We start from the raw sequence: 7,587 nt of genomic DNA, 5'->3' as shown, positions 1-7,587 counted from the left end.
CTCTGGCAACAATGACATACAAATTTAAATACAAGCAAAGCAGTACACCTTTATGAACTCTGGAACCTCTCCACTGATAACTGTCATAATGAACAAACCAACAAAATATGTTAATAAATGCAAAAACACTTCGATTATTAGTCTAACTCTCAAAATAAGTTTCCAAAGAAATTACAGTCTACTTTATAGGTCACAATCAGATTGACAAGATGTAGAGAATAGTTGGTAATTATCAATAACATAGTAGACAAGCTTGATTTGATAACTGCTATATCCAATGTCAAGCAATTTTTATTTATTGGCTATCTACTTATTTACTGAAAAAAAATAGCCGGTACCGTATATTGGCTTTAAACCTTCACCAATAATTATCGTCAGAATGGTGACTTCATGAGGCTCCACCCATTTTCGCCTCGTTATAATTCAGGATAACATTGAAGGCTACCATGGGCATTGTTGGATTAGAAAATTTAACTTCTGGCTATAAAAACTAATTTCTCGAGTAGTTGTAAGAAGGGCTAAATGATCCTCAATGATCCCAGCAGTTGGCCTAAACGTTTAATTCATGTACATCACTGCTATACTGTTGCGGCACTACTGCTACAGTAGTATTACTACGCTAGCACTGATACCCCACCCACATCTATGTATCGTTCCGCCATTCATAAAGTCTTTGGGTTTCAGAGCCGATGGAATTTCTGTCTGGTGGATGGGCGGGGCAACATTTAGTCAAAAGGTGTTTGTTTACCTTGCTTACGTAATGAATGTTTTTCGACTCTTGGCTCGTAATCATTGGCCATGGCGTCGGCTAGATCATTTTTACTCTATAAAAATTAAAACTACCGGGTTTAGGTTATTGATAATGTTGAAAAAATTTGTGTGTGGTTGTAAAATATACATATGTCAACTTTCAGCTACATCCGATGCTTTGACAAGGAGCAAAGTCCAAAAAACCGTGTTACAGAGACTCTGAATCTCATAGTACTTTCAAATATTAAGGAACAATGTTTTGCCATACAGTGTACTGTAACTAAAAATTCATCAGTCTCCTTGAGATTTTAAGTTTCCACTCGTTAGTCCAAAAGGCTCAAGAACAATCTTTCACCTCCATTGTCGGAACAAAATTTGAAATATCTCTTGGATTTCCTCTCATGTGGGCTTTAGTACCAATGAGGCGGCAGGCATGGATGCAAATGAAGATGCTCTAACCGCTGATAATACTTTGAGAAGTGTCCCCACACTGATAATTATGAAAGGATTGATAACGTCAAATAACTTGTCAATACTGCAATTAGAGATCCACAAGCATTATGGATAACTTATGCTCCTGGCCTGTAAGTTTTAATAAACCGAAAGGCTGAAGTTATCTTAACTTCATTTAGGCCTGCCTCACGCTTGTGTTACAAGGAGTTACAAAGATTAGGATGTCTCAAAGACTTGTTAGTCTATCCGAGGAGACATCGTGTGCTCACTTATCTGTAGGAGCAGGTTTTACTGTTCATTCACAGTGTCCTAATGATTTGGTATAGCTTTCTTTTAAACTCTTCCACACTGTTGCTATTTACAACTTCTGGTGGCAGTTTATTCCATGTGTCACATATCTTGTGTAAAGAAGTTCCCACAGTGGGATGTGTTGTATCTCTTCAGTTCTAGTTTCCATCCATTATCTCTTGTCTGGTTATCGTTTAGCTAAATAGGTTACTGTCAACTTTTGTTATGCTTTTCAGTATTTTAAATGTTTATTAGTTGTCCTCGCAATCTTTGTGTTTCTAAGCCATACATGTTCAGGGTCTCTAGTCGTCTTCGGTATACCTATTTGCCTGATGGATGGAATTAACTTTGTGGCTCTTGCTTGTACTCCTTCTAATCTGTAGTACTATACTATACATTAGGTAGTGGTTCGCTAGGCAGTGCTAATTTTGATAAGTTATTGGAGGCTACGAACAACCTGGTACATTGCTCACGATTTGTAAGCAGCAGGAGGAGAAAGCATAATACTTCTCCCGAGATCTCTTGTTGATATTTTGAGTGAAGGTAACTTAGTATTCTTAACATTTACATATTCTTGTAGATTAATAACTTAATGTACGAACGTATGTGAATGACATTATGCTTGAGTAAGGTAAATGGCCAAATATCCATATGTTCATTCAGTCTTCTCTCGACTAAAAGGAGACCAATTTAACGCAGATTTCACCTTTAGATCCATTTGACCTGTGTTATACCCTGGAGCCTGTCTTCCAGCCTCGTTTCGTAATGAATACCTATGGGTGACAAGCAATTATCGAACACGAGTCGTTTTAAAATTACGCTGACCTACCATCAGGGCAATTTGAAGTCCTATTCAGAATGGTACTACGTAATCAAGCTAGTTTGCCACTTATTCCTTGCGTTAAGAATGGATCACTTGCTTAAGTACGTACATATAGGACATTTCTACGAGCTTGATTATGTAATCCCACAGCCTCTTTGGCTGCCCTAATTGATCTAAAGTGCGCAGTTATCGCCACAAAAGATTCATCCAACAAAACGCACCCTAGTAAGTTTGCGTGACACAGGAGGAGGAGACAGAGCCAGACAATCCCCAACCTCTAGTACCAGGTGGTGAGAAGGCTTCAACCTCGGTGAAGATAGTATTACAACACAGATGTACTCTGAATTTAGTATGAAATTTTCATCTAAAATCCTCCGTTCATTAACCCAGATTTGTTATCAGCTACCATCACATCGATTTCTGCAGTGGGGATGGAACATATCTGCAGCTTTATTGATGGAGCAGTGTTTCATCCTTCTGTCAGTTGGGAATATCTTAGAAGGTTTGCATAAAGGAATTAATTTGGGTTAAGTCACCCGGGTAACTGGTGCTTAATAACTCTTTCTCGCTCGCTCTCTCTCTCTCCTAGACCTACCTCCAGAGGATAGGTTATTTGTAGCACTTTTTACTGGTATTTTCTATACTTATAATTAGGGTTATTTTTTCATGTTAAGGTTTTGGAGATGCATACCTCGGCTTAATTCCTTCTGCAGACTTTAAAATACAAGCGTATGTTTTCCACTAGTGAATTCTGTAGCCAACTGTGTAAATGCACCACAAATTGGTTCTTAATTTGTTTTATCGGCAGATTTAAAAGTTTGGTAGCTATTATCCAACTTCCTTTAAGCCCAATCATTTTTTTTATCTACACCCTAGTTAAAACGCAATTGTCGAATCTCATGGAGAGGTCAACTAGTATGATGGCCATAGGTCAGTTTTGACGTCAAAAAGAACCCCGAAAAGTATTTCACTATCATCATGTGGTAGAATACTTTTATTTAAGGGGAGGGTTGGCATTTCCTTTCTCTGGCCGTGCAGATGTGATCGCTTTCATTTTATGAAGCAGCATTTATTGCAGTTTGAATGTTCTTGAAGTTCATGAATATGACCATTGGACCACAGTGGAAATGTCTATCATAGTGCCTCCAATCAACTCTTCGCCTGTAGGGATTACTTAAGGTTCTTTGTAGCGTGCCTTCGGTCCCTAGCTGCAACCATTTTCGTTCCCTTTACTGTACCTCCTTTCATATTCTCTTTCCCCCATCTTACTTTCCACCCTCTCCTACCACTTGATTCATAGTGCAACTGCGAGGTTTTCCTTCTGTTACACTTTTCACACCTATTACTGTCTGTTTCCATTTCAGCACTGAATGACCTCATAGGTCCCAGTGCTTGCCCTTTGGCCTAAATTCAATATTCAGCTCGACTCAGGGATTAGATATGGTACTAATCTGTAATATTTAAAATTAAAGAGGGTATGACACGAATTTTACTTTTAATTTCTTTCAGCCGAATGTATTGTGGTAAATAGATCTTGCTGGTGATCCGTTATTTATCAAAACTATGTAATTGAAAAGCGGCTGTTTAATGAGGTTTCCTCATTTATCATACATAGTAACCCCAACTCCCTCCACCACGTGGAGTTTGGCATAGTTTGTTTGTATGGTGTTTTCACGTTGCTTGGAACCAGTGGTTATTCAGCAACGGGACCAACGGCTTTACGTGACTACCGAACCACGTCGAGAGTGAACTTCTATCACCAGAAATACACATCTCTGACCCCTCAATGGAATGGCCGAGAATCGAACTCGCGGCCACCGAAGTGGAACCAGCTCAGTGATGTTTAGTTGCTTGTTGTAGCGTGGTATGGTTCAAATATATATAATACAAGGTAACCATTTTACCAATGCGGATTTACATAGCCCAAGGTTGAGGTACACCATTTTAAGTTGGATGGTGCCGTGTTTAATTGACCTATAAATGATATAACCTGTGCCTCTCTTAGTAATTTTCTCGGCTGTGGAAAATTTCTGTATAATTTGTCTCCACTTTTAGTTTTTGTACAGACTAATTATCCTAGCATCAGGGGGCCTAGGACAGCTAGTCGCGGTCAACAGCAGCAGCCTAAGCTTACAGTAGCCGGCTGAAGGATATACATGCCTTGGTTGATCATCAGAACCACCATCTATCTCTCAAGCTCCTCTCCACATTCTAAAAGACAGGCAATGATTGCTAATCACTATTTTGTTACTATGATCTTCGTACCCTTCTAAGTTTGGCATTTGCACCTGCCTTCCTTTCCTCATGATGGTACCTCATTTATGATCTTATGAAAAGCCTATACTACTGACTTTAACAAGGTGTTTATGGGACTTGGATAAAATCTGGATAAGAATTTGTGCAGTTTCACTTTCCCGTAGATTCAAGTTGAAGCAGTCTTTCATGATAATGCCTTCCTATTAGCCCGTTCTCTTACTGGATATCAGTTTTTTTTTTTTTTTTTTTTTTTTTTTTTACAAGCACAGAACTGGTAATGAATTGCCGATACATTATCAGAATACATTGCAAATCCAAATATTTCAACGAGTCTATCAGGTACTCTTCGAAATGATCATAATTTCATTTTTTAAACCTCGTTTCATTTGGAGATTTCTAAAACTCCTGAAACGAAATTTGGAAGGCTCAGTAGTATGGAAGGAGACCATGTCAATTCATTCGTAGTTTGTGAATTCGTACGCAATTATTAAACTCTGGTGTATGCTATTCAGCAACGTGAAATGAGCTAAGCTAGGAGGTGGAACTTTGCACTATACATTGGTCAGTTTGATAAGAGCATATGCTGTGTGTTTAATATATTTTATGTTTTCCAACCTACTAACGTGACAAGACCAGTCTCGTAAAAATGTTCATGACTAAAATCGCAGTTCCAAAGCTTAAGTCTACGAGAAAAACTATTCTGAAAATCATAAGTCAAATGACTAGAAACCGGTGAAATGCCTCTCGAAAGTTCCTTATTACTAAAGTCGTCGATTCGTTTATCGGAGTTTGATGATTTGTTTGTATGGTGCTTTTACGTTGCATGGAACCAGTTCTTATTCAGCAACGGGACCAACGGCTTTACGTGACTTCCGAACCACGTCGAGAGTGAACTTCTATCACCAGAAATACACATCTCTCACTCCTCAACGGAATGGCCGAGAATCGAACCCGCGACCACAGAGGTGGAACGCTAATACCATACCAACTACGCCGCTGAGGCGCTCGGAGTTTGATGAACTGGTTGCCAGTCATCGGATATCACAGGTTTCTAATCCAGTTATTTATGAAAAATCAAGTTTACATCTTGCCATTTAAAGGTTCATTCAAAACTTGATGTCCATCTGTTACAATTTTAATCGTTGCCACCTACCACCCACTCGTTAAAAACGATGCCAAACAAAGCCTGTGTTAACACGCAATGAAGTTCTACTATACGCCATAATCATTTTCGACATGAACATACGATTTTCCTTTGTTTTCTTGTGTTATGAAAGTTTCCGACTTTCATTTCGGTAGTAAAATTGATGTAAAAGATACAGGGACATCCCTTCGTACTCTACAATTATGGGGGACCACAGTGGGAAACAAAATGAACGGGATTTGATTATAAAAAAAAATAGTATGAAACAGAAAAGGAAAGAGGGGATTGGAGGGAGGCTGGGAACGGGGAGGGGCCGGTGACTGAGTTAGTACCATTAATGGAGGTTAGGAAGGCTGTAAATACAATGAAAGGAAAAGCTTCAGGTTATATAGGGTAAAAGTGAGGTTATGGTGTCCAGCAAAGCAGGGAGGGAGATAGGTTACTTGCACAATATAAGAGAGACTCCCCTCCCCTAACCCCCTAAAAAAAAAAAAGTAATTATATAAAGGGATTGCGTGAAGCCGAGATTGAAAGTGAGATAAGAGCAGTTTGGCGAGACTGAGGGAGGAGGCAGGGTGGCGATAAAATAAAATGCTAAACAAAAAATTTATGTATGTTGTACCGTAATCAGATTTTTAATCATATTGTTCGGAAACATGGTCATTGCGTCAAGAGGAACAGGAACAGTAGCTGGAGTGAATAGAGATTCCGACACTTCGATGGACTGAGGATTTCGGCAACGCCGTCTTGAATTGACCAATTCAAGATGGCGTTGATATCGGTGCGTGGTTGGCAATAAAATAATAAACGGTAATAACAGAACTGCCAAAGTGGGCAAGATTACTGATACGATGTGAGACTCGAGGTTGGAATGATATGGAGGAGTGGAGAGGGTTTGGATAGAAGGTCTGGTTGGAGGGAGGGAAAGGATTAGATGGCGTGATAAAATGAGGGAAGAGTCCGAGAAGAAACGTTTAGCAGAGGAAGATGGAATTGACAATTGGATGGAGAAGACATCGTGGCTACTGACCCCTTAACTTTGGGACAGTGGTGGAGATGAAAAAGGCAAGAGGGTTTTTGGTTGGGGGAAAACAATACAAGTGAAATAAAATAAGAAACTTAAATGAGATTCAGAATTTTCAGAGTATTAAGACGACTTTACAATAATCCTTGTATTTCACAGGTTTTCTATCTCACCCCCGCTAAGTATCTCATTGTGGTTCCTCATAATTGTATGGTACAATTGGGTCCATATATCTCAGGCTACTAATTTGCTCCTTAAATGAACGGCAGTAAGGCTCAAACACGCTAAAAAAAAAAAATGTTTCACGTGAAATTTTGCAATACAGTCGAAATAAACCAAGGAAAAGGTTTTCTCTAGTTACGCCTGAATTACCAAGGGACTCGTACTGATCTTGTTTTTTTTCTTAATTACGCTTTAATTACAAACTCTCAATCAAATGGCGACTCTTAGAACAAAATATTGGATTTCAGCAATGTCCTCTTAGCCACATTTCCAGACGAAAACTACAAAAGACTTAAAACATATCAGCCATCCTGACCCATCAAACACAAGGACAAACAAAATCCCATTGGGGGAGAGATGTATTAAAATTAGGAGCAACAATGCGGAGAACTGACATTGAATAAACTATACTATTGTTGAATGCTTCGGAAGAATGCGGTTATGATACGCTCCCCAAACATGCTAACATTCTGCTTGGCATCTGTCATCTGCTCGAGGCTAAAGTCTAGTACGTAACTTCCATTTAAACCCGTTTAATGGGTCTTAAGTTACCATGCATCATTTTCTGGTACTGTGGTCAACCCACGATATAGTATTGACAAGGTAGTTCCGCTCTAGCGACGAGTT

Source organism: Macrobrachium nipponense, chromosome 6, assembly GCF_015104395.2.
Source record: "Macrobrachium nipponense isolate FS-2020 chromosome 6, ASM1510439v2, whole genome shotgun sequence".
In the NCBI taxonomy this organism is placed as follows: domain Eukaryota; kingdom Metazoa; phylum Arthropoda; class Malacostraca; order Decapoda; family Palaemonidae; genus Macrobrachium; species Macrobrachium nipponense.
Note: the sequence above shows the minus strand (reverse complement) of the source record.